We start from the raw sequence: 17189 nt of genomic DNA, 5'->3' as shown, positions 1-17189 counted from the left end.
AGTCATCAACGCAAAGTGGGTCACCGAGCCTCTGCAACAAGTTGCCGCCTCCAATTCATGCTGGTATGCTTTAGGCCGCTTCAAGATCTGATACTGTTGGTGTTAGAATGAGTGCCCTCTGGCTGAGGTCTGGTCCAGGCTGTTACCAGTATCTTCAGTAGGTTCTGGATCTGCAGTCCACGCCATGACTTAACTCGCACCTACCTTTCTGCTGATCTCTGCCAGCATCCGGCGCTTGTGTGTCCTGTTGTTGGTGGTACGCTGACATGGCCACGTGCCACAAGGTTGCTGACATAGGGACGCTGTCTAGTGGCACCTGTGCACTACCAGCACTCTGCCTGGCGGTGTACTGTGGTGGGGACATCTTCCCAGGGGGAATGGAAGCTACTGACGCATCACTTTCAGCTATAGTACGGGTTGTAACTAAATAAAGTATGATAATTATTTAGCTGTATTTCACATTGCATCGCCACCGAGGAACTGGTACCCATCTTACCACCCTGAGACAGCAGTCCTGACGTTGATGGGCAAGTCTATTGGTAACAGGTCATACGCAGAGTTCATACTGCCTTTTGGCCTGTCATGGAGCCTCCATTACAGAATGTACCTCCTTCACTCCAGTACGGTTGCCATAAATGATGTCACCATATCATTATTCAAAAACATAAAAGTAATGCCATATTAAATGACACATAGCTGCACCTCCCATGACCTTGAATACTGCTCGAGTGTCTGGGATCCGCATCAAGTCGAATTAAATGAAGACATCAAAGCAATTCAGAGACGGGCTGCTAGATTAATTACCGGTAGATTTGGGAAACACGTCAATGCTACGAAGATACTCCTGGAGCTCAATTGGGAATCCCTGGAGGGAAGTCGACATTCTTTTCGAGTAACACTAACAAGAAAATTTAGAGAACCAGCATCTGAAACGGAATGGATGCCAATCCTTCTGCCGCCAACATAGATTTCGCGTAAGGATAACGAGGATTTTTTTTTTTGTGTGGGGGGGGGGGGGGGTGGGTCATCAGTCTTGTAACTGGCTTGACGCGGCCAGCCGTACTCCAATCTCTGCCTTGCTCTACAGTTCTTGCCCTCCACAGCTCTCTCTGGTACCACGGAAGCCATTCCCTCATGTCTTAGCAAATGTCCTATCATCCTCTCCTTTCTCTTTGTCAGTGTTTTCCACATATTCCTTTGCTCTCCGATTTTGCACAGAGTCTCTTCATTCCTCATTTTATCAGTCCACCTAATTTTCAACATTCGTCTGTAGCAACACATCTTAAATGCTTCGTTTCTCTATTGTTCCGGTTTTCCCACCGTCCATGTTTCATACTAATAGACTTCTCTTGCCCTTTTTGCCAGTGCTAGTCAGCTTTTGATGTCCTCCTTGCTCCGTCCTCTTTGGTTATTTTGCTGCATTGGTAGCAGAATTCCTTAACTTCAAGCGCTTCCTGATGATCAATCCTGATGTTAAGTTTCTCGCTGTTCTCATTTCTGCTACTTCTCATTACTTTCGTCTTTCTTCGATTTACTCTCGATCCTTATTACCTTTTACATAGTTCTAAAATACGCTGAATGCCAATTTTAAGCAGTATGACGAGCATCAAATTAAAAATCAATGTCTCTCACAAATTATCGGTTCTGTTGGCACCCAAATCGTGTTTCTAATTTGCATTTTAACAACACTTACATGGAGATAGAATGGCTGAAACATGCCAAAAACAAATTCTGTACCACAAAGATAAGATATGAAAAACTAGGTCGTATGTGGAGGCACAAAGATAGTCGTTTTTCTCTCACCCTGTCCAAGAGTGGGATAGGAGACAGCTAGTAGTGGTACATGGTATCCTTCTCCAAGCACTGTACGATGGTTTGCGGAGTATGTATGTAGATGTAGATTCACTGCTCCTCCTCATGCTGGCTTGTGATATCAGTTTTATGTGACATTTTACAAGTATCTTTTAATTCAAATTACTTTTTAAATAGTTCTAAAATACGCTGAAGGTCAATTTCAAGCAATAAGAAGAACATCAAACTAAAAATCACTGTTTCTCACTCATTACTGGTTCTGTTTGCATGCAAATGTTGTTTACAATTTGTATTTTAACAACGCTAACATGGAGATAGAATAGCTAAAACATGCCAAAAACATTACAATAAATGCCAAAATAAAAGTTGAAACGCGCGACCGCTACGGTCGCAGGTTCGAATTCTGCCTCGAGCATGGGTGTGTGTGATGTCCTTATATTAGTTAGGTATAAGTAGTTCTAAGTTTTACGGGACTGATGACCTTAGATGTTAAGTCTCATAGTGCTCAGAGTCATTTGAACCAAAAGTAGAAAACAGTGTTGTGGTTATAATCATTGCATCCAATTAGGTGTATAAAAATCTAAAATTGGATTCTGCCAAGGCATGATATTTAGATGTCTGTGACTATTAATCAAATTATCGTCTTTTAGGAGAAACGAGTTGTCTGTACGAAGGTATTTTGACCACGTAACTGAGGTAGCTCATTTGTTTCACGATGCAATTTAAATAGAGCGATAAAACAGAAAGTCTGTTTTCCGTTCATTCATTGTGGGATTTGCTCATTGAAGCTATCCCTCCACAAAACAGTTTATATCAAAAGGAATAAGAGATGTTTTTCAATTTCCTTAAATGTTTGTCATACGATGAATATCTTTAAACAAAAAGCTACGGGCAACAACTCGAATCACATGATGAAAATGTATTAGACAGACAGATGAAAAATGATTACTTTATAGAGCAATTTAATGTTGCACCCTAAAATGTCTTTTATGTTGTATCAGCACAAAATTTTATTACTTGGGAGTGTACGTCAGGATGAATAAAGAGCTTGCCAATTAGAAGCAATCGATTGCACAAAGATCGATTCCTAGCGGTCGGTCTTTTATTCACAAAAAAGAGCGGAAATTCAACAGAATTGGATTACCAAGTGACGGCTCGAGATGAGACACTGCGCAAGAGTCTGTTGGACAGTGCACTTTCGCCATTAGGTAAAACGATGCGACACAGCTTACGGTCTCATATGTCAGTCTGACGTCTGCGACATTTCGATATTTGAAAACGTCTTCCAGCAGATGAAAATATGAATTCGCAATGCAGAGGAGAGTGGGATTACCTACGCCTGAAGGACCTGCGAGGGACGTCGTTGGTCACCGCGAATGACGTCCACCATCCACGTGATGGCAGCCGCCATCCAGAAGCAATCTGCCCCCCATGAAACATTCATGAGCCTCGGACTGTCTCAAATGGCTGCTGAAGTGCTGTAGTAAAACACCCTGCACGTCGCTCTCGGTCGATCAATCGTGGACCCAAATGGCTGTTGTACACACACATAACCAAACACACACTAAATTTTCCGTTAAACTTAAACTTAATCTTGACATGCGTACCACAACTGATAGGAGGGAAATGGATCACATGTAACTATCTATCAACAGTGTGTACATAAAATGACATTTGTTAAATTCGCAATCAGTAGCATTAAATATCGGAGCCAACCTGCTAGAAAAAACTGGAAAATTAACATACAACCATAAAATTAATGACGGTACAGTTAGCTACAGAACATAAAACCATATGATCATCATAGGAGCGAGCTGACTAGGTGTCCATAAGCAGCTAAAGGAAATTCGATGCATGAGGCACTACGTAATAACAAAGCAGCTACAGATGGAGCCATACAATCCGATATATCCGCAGTTGTACTGAGACGGAAATTTTTTCAACATATAAGCATCTGTTCTGATTAGACTTTCTCTGATACAACAACTGTTCTCTGCTTTATGTGCCCATTCTCATTTGTATCTTGGTTGGCCTATTTCTGCTCATAAAATGGATTTACGTATTAAAGTATTTAATGATGCAAAACTGTTGCTTTTGGAAATGTTCTTATTACGAAAATTTATATAACGCAATTAATAATTCTAAACTAATTTTCACGTAGACTGATTTAGGAATAATGTGTGATTTTAATCGAAGGGGACAGCTGGTAGTAGAAAGTAGGTTGGAATTAAAGTACCCATGTGATCACAGCTTTTTATGCAGCTCGATGAAAAAGAAAATGTGGTTGAGTAGTCATCTGAACGGTGACTTCTAAAAAGGAGGATTAAAAGAATCACCAATCGATAAAGCGAAATACGAAGTCAAATTTGGGGCATACTGCCATGAGTGAGGTGGCGGGACGATAGGTAGAGGCCAACAACAGACTCACGGAATTCTAGGCGCGCAGTCCGGAACCCCGCGACTGCTACGCTCGCAGGTTCGAATCCTGCCTCGGGCATGGATGTGTGTGATGTTCTTTAGGTTAGTTAGGTTTAAGTAGTTCTAAGTTCTAGGGGACTGATGAGCACAGTAGTTAAGTCCCATAGTGCTCAGAGCGATTTTAGACTCACAGAAAATGCGCCGGCAACGCCCTCTCGGCCACAGTATTTAGATTTTCGCCGCAGACTGGAGGGCAAGTCTGCCGCAGTCTGTTGCACCGAGTAAGTTCCGGTGTCAGCAGTCGCAGCCCAGCGGAAATCGCAGTAGCAGTTAGCTCAGCCACTAATTCAGAGACAGACAGCACATAATAACCCTAATAGTGTACATAGTGTACTTTGTACTTCACCAGTTGTTGTTGCCTTCAAATGGCTCTGAGCACTATGGGACCTAACATCTGAGGTCATCAGTCCCCTAGAACCTAGAACTACTTAATCCTAACTAATTTAAGGGGCTCCGGAAAGGCTCAAAATCATGAAAAGTTCAATTATTACTTTTTTGCGTTTTCTGAATCTGCAGACTATTACCTTTTAATAGATATATAATTTATTCAATTCCGAAGACTACAACTATTTTTAAATTTTTTTTTGAAATGTGTTCTACATGGGCGTGACCCACTGTGGCGCTGTTAAACTGCTGTCAAATGGAGTTATTATTAACGTCCGTGTTCATCAGGTACATTTTAGTGATGTGAGATAAAGTATGTGTTGTGGCTAACCTGTGATGGTTCAATATATATCGCTGGTGTGATTGTCGATTGTTTCATGTTTATTTACTCTGTCGTTATCTCGAAAATATTCGTAATTAATTCTGTTTCTTGAGTCTCTGCTTTATTAAAGTATAATAATGAGCAAAAGTAAAGTTATTAGAAATCCTCTGAAGGCTTTTAAGAAAAGGAGAAATGTTGGAAAGCCAAAGGTATGTGTTATTACTGTAAACAATAAAGACGATAACCAAGTGAGTGAACCTAACCTCTCAAGTACACCTGCCCATAGCAGTCAAAGTGGGAAAGAAAATACTTCTCAGAAGAAGCTTGGTTCAATGAGTGAAAACTATGAATGTTTTATGGGCGAATCGGATGTGAATGAAATATTTGATATGTCGGTTCTCAAAGGAATTTTTTCAAACTGTGTAAGATGTATTCATTGTAGTGAAGTTGGTCTGGAACTCTCCATAATAAAGCACGTAGGACTTGCTAGTGAAATACAACTGAAATGTGATAAGTGTTCATACATGACCACCTTTTGGAACAGTGTTGCAGTAACTGCAACTGAAGAAAATGGTAGCAAAATCTACGAACACAACAACGAGCGATGCTTGCTTTAGACAAGGAACGCCTTCGGGCTGCAGACCGGCCTGTAAAGAGTCTAGAAATACAAGCAAGAGTAAACAGGAGGAGTAACAAGAGGAAGCTGGAGGAGGAGTTTGCAGAGGATGAAGATAATCCATCCTATGGACCTGGAATGCACTAAAAAGTTAATCCAATCTTTGTCGCTCGATTCCCAAAACTTTTATTTTCTCATACTAATTACATGTTTTCTAAGGATCTTCCAAACATATTTGTTTCAAACTTTCAGTAAATGTTACACAATACCTTCTGCATAATTTAACACAGCCTTTTTCCAAAAAACTGTATATTTTTTAATATATAAATAAAAAATTGCAAAAAAGTGTTCTGAATTTTCGTTACAATTGAAAAAAAAATCATCTTTAATAACTAAACTAAAATTTTGTAAAATCCCTCTGTTAAGTTGTAGCCCATATTCCAATAAGTAATCTGTAAAAAGTTCAACTTCCTACCTCAAATACTTTGTGAGGAAAGATGTAATTTATAGGCGTTATTTTAACATTGCAAGTATAGGGCGTTCCGGAGCCCCTTAAGGACATCACACACATCCATATCCGAGGCAGGATTCGAACATGCGTCGGTAGCGGTCGCGCGGTGCCAGACTGAAGCGCCTAGAACCGCTCGGCCTCACCGGCCGGCTGCAGGTCAGTGTCCTGCGGTCCCGTGCGCCCTATCCAACGTTGAGCTATCATCAAAAGCTGCAGTACTGGCTTTGTCCACAACCTCGGGACGATTCGGATGACCTCATTTTCAAACTGGCTTTAGCTCCACCACACTGACAAAATAACGTACGTCAGTTTTTCAGTGGCACTCCGCCTCTACCCTGCATAGAGCGCACGGGATTCCGAGACGCCACCATGCATCGCTGGAGTGGAGCTGATACTATCATAGCTGGAACGCCGCCCGTACGGAAGCCGGCGAGCTTTTCCCACATAATGCTGTGTTACTGAAATGATTCCATTAATATTTTCATGACATCCGTACCTTTTGGTGTCGTTTCCAGTTCCGTCGAAACCAATAATTCTTCTTCGATTATGATGTCGTCGTCTGCAGAATCGAGTAACTGACAACAATTATAAATATCAGTCGATTTATCACATTGCGAAGCGAAGCATGGCATTTTTTTAACTCTTGAGAAATGCTGTTTATCGATATCACCTGGCGTTAGTTAAATTCAAACTTTTAGTGTGTTGTTTGATAGAGGTATTTCTTGAACTACTTTCGTACCATAGTTTCACTTTTCAGATTCTCCAAATTTACTTCAGTGAATTCTAGTGGTCCGCCAGAGAAATTAGGATGGACCGTTTCTAAGTGGCGTTTTAATTTCGCTAGCGTCAAGTAATCGTTCGCGAGAACGGTTGTGCATATAACGTACTGTGGTTTTATTTCTCGATTATTCTCTCTCGAAGTAAATCCTAATTTAATATGACTACTGTCGTCTTTTCTCTTAGGCCCCATTCTCTGAAAGTAAAACAGAAATGTAAGTGAATGAAAGTGTAACTAGCAACAACGCGAAAAATAGTACATTTTTGATACGGAAATAAATCATTTACGTAACATAATAATAGCAAATAAATAAACATACTTTTACTATCTTTATTTTTAATTGCATATCGATACATTATGAGATATTCTAATTATGTGGTGAAAGAAATGTAATAAATACATACATAGCTATAATTACCCACTTCCTTTGCAATATATGCCTTGTTTGACTGAACGAGCTTAACAGAGAAAAACGTGAACTTAATTCTCTTACAGAAGTTTTAAATTGATAGGAATGTTGAGAAATTTCCATTATTAGACCACCAAACATCCAAATTGCAAGACAGAAAGCGTACTGCGCAGTGGTTGCCGGGAATTGCCGGAGGCGCACTAGCTCCCCAAATGTTGACTTCAGAGGTGAGGAACAGTGAGGGGGAGGCAGAGCAGGTAAGCACCATTACCCGAAACAATGTTTACATTAATACTCAACGAGCTTAACACTACGCTAGAGAGAGTACTGTGTGAAGACGAGCCCTGACGCAATACCTCACAGCCGCCATGGTAGGTCGGGGCAAGCTGTCAAATTGTTCTGCTAAGCGGAAGACGTAAAATTACCGTTTACTCACACTACGAGACGCTACCTAGATTTGATCTGTAGTTCAATGAAAGAACCGCTCGCATGTCGCAAGGAAAAGCAGTACTGGCAACCACGAATGCCCTTCGCAAATATGGTGTCCCCACTAAACAACGTCACGTTTTTCTGCGCACGCACCCCTTTCAGCAGCCTTCCGACTTTAGTGTTGAGCTCAATGCAATACTTCGCGTCTAGGGGGAGCACTCGGACACAAATGAATATCTTTCAACACATTTTTCCTTCTGGCAGCGCCAGCAAAACATCAAGTTATCGAGGACGCACAGTACGATTGACTGACCTGCTCGTGCCATGCTATGACGTTGAAAGGTATGTGCTAGGGTCTGATCAGGGTAGCTCCAGAAAATAGATCAACATTGAGTTTAAATCTAACAGCCTGAATCACAATCCTCATCCTTTGCTTGTGTTGAATATGAAAATGAGTAGTAAACTAAAGTTACCCACCAATGAAAGAACCAAGTAAACATCACGGCCGAAAGTCAATTTTCCAGTACCATCTTAATGCCAGTGCACAAACGACATTATTCTCTTAAACTTGATTGCTGAGTCAAATAGATGTTGCACTTCTGGCAAAATGGAGTGCAGGAAACAAGTTCACAGACGCCGTCAGATGCAGGTTAGCTGAATAATTAATTTAGAACAATCTCATCAATGATACGTTCACAGAATAAAAGGATATAATTTTGGTTGGATACTCTCAACGTCCATCATTTGCCCTCTCCCCGGACACCCTCACTCGCCCTGACTCACTGGGCACCCGCGTATCAAGGGATTAATAATTTAAGGCGAATAACCGTTAGAAATTTTAAATCATTCCCGGACCATATTCTAGCATTTGTGCATCACTGGTGAGCCACGAACCGTAAGTTGGGATCCAGTACACTGAAGGAAACCAGACTAGAAGAGCGAGAACTGAATAGACGTTTCTTCGTGGTGAAGAGTCACGGGTAAGAAATAAGGAATACTTTAGATGGCATCTGCATGAACTTCCAGAAGATTAGGAACTAACAGTAATTGAATTGATGACGACGACGAAACCAGTAGCCACCGACTTCAACATTCAGCCACTCTCGTACAAAGAGATTACGATGGTGAGGGACTCCATATTGTTGCCCAATAAATTTTTCAGGTTCACTTGCTATTTGGGAAAATACACTTTGCTGAAAAAATAAACCGTACATTTGCCGTCAGAGCATAATACAGAGAACGTTTAACCTTTCGGAACCTCTTAGATATTTTACAGTATCCTGAGGGTGCTTTGGCGTCCCATAGAGTAATAGGAACGGTATATACTTTCCCATTTATATGATAAGTTGGCTTACCACTAGAAACCACATGATCAGAACAGTCATTTTCACACTGCAACACTTCACTTTCAAAGTACACAATAGTCATCTTGCTTTAAAGCATGTACCAACTATAACCGGTAGGGATGCACGTGTAAAAGTTTTCTTAACTTACGCGTTACCAAGCGTGGTATTCTGACTTCCCTAGGCTGAGTTTTTCATTCTTACATTTTTACCTGGAGATCTGCATACTTGGGGTTTCATGACTTTACCCTGAAATGATTGAAGTTGTATTCACACTAGTGACCGACCCCTTTTTTGTTTTGTTTTTATAGTTTTTGGAGGGGTGTGTTGATGTATTTGTGAGACTATTTCGCTTGACATGAAATGTCTTATTTTCTTATTCATCAAAACTGAAGGTTTTACGAAATATTTCTCTCGTTCATCTTGGTTTCTGAATTTCTGCATTGTAGAGCTCCAGTGATAAAAAACTTCCGAAGGAATTTTCGCCCGATCCAAAGAAAACAGTTCATTCTTCAATGTTTGGTTTCGCAAATTACTTGATTCTAGAATCCTATGTTCCTAAGAGGGCAAACCGGTAATATTAATCTCTGCACAGGATCATGACCGACAAGTGAATCGTGAAGAAAGTGAATACAAACCTCAAATCTTGCTTCACTACAACGAAACTTAAGGTGACGCAGATAATGGAGAAAAAAAGGAAGAAGAGTGTACAGGTGTGTTAGAGGAACGAGACGGTGCCCACAGAATTTTCATGGAGATGGTAGATATTGCAATATTGAATGCATGTATTCCGTGCACACGAAGATTCCTTGAGAGGCAGGAGAATAATTGGAGATTATGAAAATTATTTATTCTTGAGCTGGCATTTGAGTCCACAAAACGCAACATGGAGGGAAGACCTAGAAATACCATCGGTCTTCATAATAATGTAAAAGATGCATTGAAAGCATGAGGTACTGTAATTCACACAGTAGGGATCCCTCCCCAGAGCTCAAAGTTAAAAACACCACTCCGATATCGAGATTGCAAGAGCAGTGAAGTTCAGAAACAAGATATGGCTGCGTACTGTGGAAGAAACCTGTCTGTAATATGTGCAGAACAGAAACTGTTATTCTGAAGTGCATTTTCTTTAAAATGCACCAGAATGAACATTTGAAAAAAGTTATTTGTTATTTGTGGCCAAGTAGTAGGTTATTGCAATGACGCCAAAATAGGTACTTTTTTAATTTTATGGGTGTCTAATGTCGAACTTTGCTTGTGGTAGATATAAAATTTGTTGTACTTTACATCTGTGTTCAATTTAAAGACTAATAATAATTTTAGAAAATGTATTTCAATCTAAATAAAGCTATTCATTGAACACAACAGAACGTAAAACGCCATGTTGCACTAAATCACAAAACTGTACTAGCGCAGTCAAAAGGTCCCACATGGTAAAATAAATGTGTCGAAAAGCTTGGCAACGGAATAATTTAAAGCCTTCCACCGTGTCTTCTTTGGCACTTCATGTTCAAGACATGCTTTCCCAACAGACTTCTTAGGACTACGAACGCAAATGCTCTGACACGGTCATCATCCTCTTCGGACACTTACGGTCGTCCTGAGATTTTCCCTTTGCACGCACATTCGGTCGATTCTAACTGAGTATGTCGTCTGTAGATGTTTTGCCGCATAGGTACCCACTGCTAAGCGTCGTAAGGTGGATTGCAGAGTATCGATGTAGATATAGATGGGCGTTCTCAGTTAAACTTAAAACGGGACGCAATTGAAATGAAATTACAGATTCTCTCTTAGCAAAGTTCAGAACACAATATCGTTTCCGCTCAGGGGTCACCATGTCTCATAAGTGGCGTATATGATGCTGTAAACGGGAAAACAAAACAGCAGGCCGGACGCATGCGCCTATTTGATACTGTTTAAATTGCTCTTTAATTGTGACCATGAACCAACATTTTATTCGTACGTTTAAAGCTAACACTATTAAAATTAACAACTGGGACATTCTTTTGCGAACGTCCAGTGCTACGTGAACATTCAAGCTTGACGACTTAATTAGAACCTCTATTCACGTTCAGTAAAGCGAATTTCCAAGAATTGAGAAACAAGTCACCCGCCGAGACAGAAATGTTAAAACAGAATGCTGTTTGCCAAGCACATCTAATTAAATTACAGACGTTGCAGCTAATCACCATAGTTAATGCTGTAATGGAATTATTAAAAGAGAGGAAAATGCTAAAATATAAATTAAATTTTCTAACGAGAATTTATGCCCAATAATCATCTCAGCGGCAATCAGTTTGACTTGTCTTTACGACACACAGACAGTAAAGTTTTCCGCAGTCAAAGAGCTATTCATTACCATTATACGAGTACAGTCACAGTCAAATTCACAAAATGTTTCGCTGTTTAACTGTGTTATGCTGAATGCGTCTTAGTAAATCATAACTGGTTTAATGTGTAAATCGAATAATAAGCAGATTCCACTTATTGCCAGAAACCTTCACGTACCAGTAACATCTGACACAACGGTTGCCTTTTCTAGTTTGTACATGTGTTTGCTGCCTCTGATGTCATATTATTACATCTTGCCGTAAATTATTCAAGTCTCTTAATTTCGTGTTTAAATGAATGAGTGGGTGTATGAACGTACAAAGTCTCTGCCTTATAAGAAAAGACGCGCTGCATATTAACAGGCAGTGATTATGTTATACAAACTGGATACCATTGTTTTTCTGTGTGTTGAAGAGAAGCTGAATATGTTGAACAATGGATTATGCTATGAGGAGAAGCATAAGAATCGGTTTACCTACCGAGAATTAAAAAAAAGTAAATATCACTTAGTGATTAGGCCATATTCTTGTTCTAACTAACTGGTAGTTGCCCGTATGTACAAGGAGCTATCTGTGATCATGGGACATATTATCAAAATGTTGCTAATCTCTCCAGCCGTTAATGCCACTAATGAACGCCGATGTATAACAGTTTACCTGAGAAGGTGGCAGCTATATATTTAAATGATATATAGTGTGAAACAGCAACGAAAAGAGACAACAGAGGGAGAGGAAAAAGAATTACGTAGTATTTGGCGACCATGGTGCAGCATCTTCTTAATATCACTCCTAGGAAAAAAATGCATGAATTACAAAAGGTTATGTTTACTAGGGATCCAGCTACATTGATAGAAATCACGATGTCTAGGGTAGGAAAGACATTAGAAGGACTGTTTAGGGGTACTAATGTTTAAGGGGAAGTATGGACAGGCTGACCGTCTGTAATAAGTGTAACATTTGGAAACAAATCCGACTGGCGAAACGAGCACAAATTTTATGGTGAATCATGTATTTAATGTGATGCAGGAGATGAAAGCAGGGCACATTAATCTATAAGCCATAACAGAAACAGATCACAGGGCAAGCTAGAAACGAATACGTCACTGGCAGTTAGAAGGTAAAGTTATAAACTTTGAGAATGCCATGGAGGGTGACAACGACGAAGTTGAGGTGAGATGGACAACTGAACCGAAGAATATAAGACAGGAAGTAAAACGAAAATCAGTGCTGCAAATTAGGAGAATAACAGGCTGTCGAGGCAGGGATTCCAGATGTTGTATTTAAAATCGATGTTAAAATATCTGAATTGGTGAAAACGGAAAAAGGCAGTGTGAAATGATGTCGAAAAGCAGAAGAGCACTAGAACAAAAGTAGAAGCCTTATGGGAACTAACTACAGCTGTAGATGAAGAAATAAATAACATGGAGTAGCAATTGCAAGAACGTTTAAGAATGCTGTTGTTTGTGGAGTGTTCAGACGAAAATTTTGAGAGCCACTGTGAGAAATCCAAATTATGCAATTTAGAACGTAAAATAAGTGGCTCAGTACATATAGATTCTGCACATATCATGAAGAGGGTCATAACTACTCACTAGAGTAAAGGGAAGAAGATAGAAGTAGCGTGCGGTTGGATTAGAAAAGACATAGCTAGCAAAGTGCATGTGAAGTTCAAAACAATTGGAGAGATTTTTCACAAGTTCATGTAAGAGCTTTGGTCATAAGAAATGTAAGTAAATGTGGTGACAGAAATGTAAGTCCAGATTATAGCCGGTGCAGTGTTTCGGTCTTCTGCCACACAATGATTAACAAACATGCCACAACAGAGGTTTTCGAACAACGAATCGAAGATCTATGAGTTGTGGAGGAAACTGCTGAATGCATTATAAGGATTAGTGATAGGACAGCTATGGAATAACTTAGGTAGCTTTATAAGAGAGTGGAATGGGCTAAAGATAACTTGGGTAATACAGAGTGTCTGAAACATGTATAAATTACACACATCAACAAAGACGTATCGTCGCTACGATATATGGTGCATATGTGTTGTGTCTTGGATGTTTCTGTACCTGTTGGAACGACACCACGGACGTTGTTTGCAAACATACACGCAGTTATCATGTTCTAACGGGTAGAATGCCGCGCTCTAATGGACTGCAGCATTTCAATTGAAAGCAAGTGATCACAAGGGACGGATTATAGATGTCCGTGGAACAGTCGAGGGAACATCCATAGTGCCAAGATGAACACTCGCGACCAGTGATCGCGTCCACATGACAACGTTTTGTGTAGAAGGCTTGTCAACGGAGAAAGTTGCCCGAAGTGAGCGCAGGAGTCAAAGCTTTGTGGTGCTATGTTGTGCTATGTGGACTCGGTTGAGCTGACTAACCATATTGAGTCCTTGCAACGCACTAGCCGTCCAAATTCGACAGATGCACATGGCATTTATAACTATGGCTTTAAAGTAAAATGAACCGTGGTCTGAGCACACAAGAGCCGAATTCGGCAAGACGTCATACATTACATAAGAATGTTAGGACATGATTGGATTATGTCAATCTTCCTTCCCGACGACCGTGGAGAGAACCACGCCGTACACGCCTATACCGTGGACTCCGTTACACCTAGGCAAGAAATTCTGCAGATTGGATACTCCTGGATTGGCGTTGGGTGTTGTTTACGGTCGAAACTCCGATGTGTTTGTACATGATAATAGCAGTCTGGAAACAACCCAGTACTTTCGATCGCTTCGATTGTTTTGCCCCACATGTGCAACGAGGCGATGGTGGGGTTTAGTTGTGGGGTGGCATTACATTGGGCCACCGTATACCTCTCGTGGTTGTTGAGGACAATTTCACAGAGCTATGGTACAGGGACCCTATGGCCAACGTTCGGATGACAGTTCCGTCTTGATGGAAGATGACTCGCATGCTCATCTTGCTGTTCTTGTGAGCACGTGCCTTCAGCATGGTAGGATTGCCAGGATGGAGTGGCTTGTCCGTTTCGCAGACAGGAACCAATCGAACATGTGAGGACCAGATTAAACGAGCTATTTTTGGACGTCGAGAACGACCAGGTACTCTGCGCGACATACCCAGAAATGTCAATTGAGGGTATGACAATTTTGACCAGGGCTGGCTTGATAGTCTCATCGATGATATACCACGACGTATTGAAGGCTGTAGCCGAACAACGGAATGTTCCACCACGTATTGACAATGCCCAGCAGTGCTATGAAATCTCCTCCGCTCCCCTCCCCCTTCCACAATTGAAAACAAACGAATATGTCGGTAAACAAATCTATTTTCTTCTTTTCTTTGTTTTAAATTTTGTGGTTTGAACATACTGAAATTGTACATACACGCCTGTTCAAGGCATTTTTTGGTTTTCTATTCTATGGTTTTCGAAATAAAGGGAGACGCAAAACTTTTGTTGATGTGTGTAAATACACTACTGGCCATTAAAACTGCTACACCACGAAGATGACATGCTACAGACGCGAAATTTAACCGACAGGAAGAAGATGCTGTGATACGCAAATGATTAGCTTTCCAGAGCATTCACACAAGGTTGGTGCCGGTGGCAACACCTACAACGTGCTGACATGAGGAAAGTTTCCAACCGATTTCTCATACACACACAGCAGTTGACCGGCGTTGCCTGGTGAAACGTTGTTGTGATGCCTCGTGTAAGGAGGAGAAATGCGTACCATCACGTTTCCGACTTTGATAAAGGTCGGATTGTAGCCTAACGCTATTGCGGTTTATCGTATCACGACAATGCTGCTCGCGATGGTCGAGATCCAATGACTGTTAGCAGAATATGGAATCGGTGGGTTCAGGAAGGTAATACGGAACGCCGTACTGGATCCCAACGGGCCTCCTATCACTAGCAGTCGAGATGACAGGCATCTTATCCGCATGGCTGTAATGGATCGTGCTGCCACGTCTCGATCCCTGAGTCAACACATGGGGACGTTTGCAAGACAACAAACATCTGCACGAACAGTTCGACGATGTTTGCAGCAGCATGGACTATCAGCTCGGAGACCATGGCTGCGATTACCCTTGATGCTGCATCACAGACAGGAGCGCCTGCGATGGTGTACTCAACGACGAACCTGGGTGCACGAATGGCAAAACGTCATTTTTTCGGATGAATCTAGGTTCTGTTTACAGCATCGTGATAGTCGCATCCATGTTTGGTGACACCGCGGTGAAGCAACATTGGAAGCGTGTATTCGTCATTGCCATACTGGCGTATCACCCAGCGTGATGGTATGGGGTGCCATTGGTTACACGTCTAGGTCACCTCTTGTTCGGATTTGACTGCACTTTGAACAGTGAACGTTACATTTCAGATGTGTTACGACCCGTGGCTCTCCCCTTCATTCGATCCCTGCGAAACCCTACATTTCAGCAGGATAATGCCTGACCGTATGTTGTAGGTCCTGTACGGACCTTTTTGGATACAGAAAATGTTCGAGTGCTGCCCTGGCCAGCACATTCTCCAGATCTCTCACCAATTGAAAACGTCTGGTCAATGGTGGCCGAGCAACTGGCTCGTCACAATACGCCAGTCTCTACTCTTGATGAACTGTGGTATCGTCTTGAAGCTGCATGGGCAGCTGTACCTGTACACGCCATCCAAGCTCTGTTTGACTCAATGCCCAGGTGTATCAAGGACGTTATTACGGCCAGAGGTGGTTTTTCTGGGTACTGATTTGTCAGGATCTATGCACCCAAATTGCGTGAAAATGTAATCACGTGTCAGTTCTAGTATAATATATTTGTCCAATGAATACCCGTTTATCATCTACATTTCTCCTTGGTGTAGCAATTTTAATGGCCAGAAGTGTAAATGATTCGCCAAGAACTAGCAGAAACAATGAACGTGGAGGATACATGGACGGTGATAATAGAAGATAAAACGACAGACGCTATGACAGTACATCGTAAGAAGAGGATGATAGAAGAAGAATAAAAACAAGATAATACAGAAGACAAAAGTGCGTTTGTGTGACATTCTGCACAAATAAGAACTAACTGTCTGGAATAACAAAGCTGTACGTGCCAAGAAAAGCGTGCTGTTATTGTTACGAAACGGCAAGCAACCAGCGTGGAAACAAGTACTGTAGGTACTACTGTGTAGATTTTTGACAAGGTTTTAGCGAACCTTCTTTACGAAGCTAAATGAGAACCAGTCGCTCAGACGGAGGTGCTGTCACGACCCACAGGAAGAAAGTATACATGATAGCTATGTCCACAATGGTGATGTCGTGTGTAGCCATGTGATGGAAGACGAGAATTTTATGAAAGTTAAAGTTGACGGCAGTGAAGTTTAACGGCAGTGAATTCTTGTTCAAGAATGTGGCTTGAGAGGCGGATTGGTTCAAGTGGCTCTGAGCGCTATGGGACTCAACTGCTGAGGTCATTAGTCCCCTAGAACTTAGAACTAGTTAAACCTAACTAACCTAAGGACATCACAAACATCCATGCCCGAGGCAGGATTCGAACCTGCGACCGTAGCGGTCTCGCGGTTCCAGACTGCAGCGCCAGAACCGCGCGTCCACTTCGGCCGGTGGAGAGGCGGATTGTACGCCTGGTACGGCACTTGTTAAGAATGGCAATGCCCATATAAATCTTTCGTATGATGATTCATCGAATACTGATATTTTAGAAAGCTATAAATACGTACGAAAGAAAGGAGAAAACTAAAAGACAGGTAATTTCAAAAGATGTATTTGCAGTGAAGGACGCAATAAGCGCTGAATTATTTGA

This window comes from Schistocerca americana, chromosome 4 (genome assembly GCF_021461395.2).
Source record: "Schistocerca americana isolate TAMUIC-IGC-003095 chromosome 4, iqSchAmer2.1, whole genome shotgun sequence".
Classification (NCBI taxonomy): domain Eukaryota; kingdom Metazoa; phylum Arthropoda; class Insecta; order Orthoptera; family Acrididae; genus Schistocerca; species Schistocerca americana.
This window is presented reverse-complemented; position numbering follows the sequence as displayed.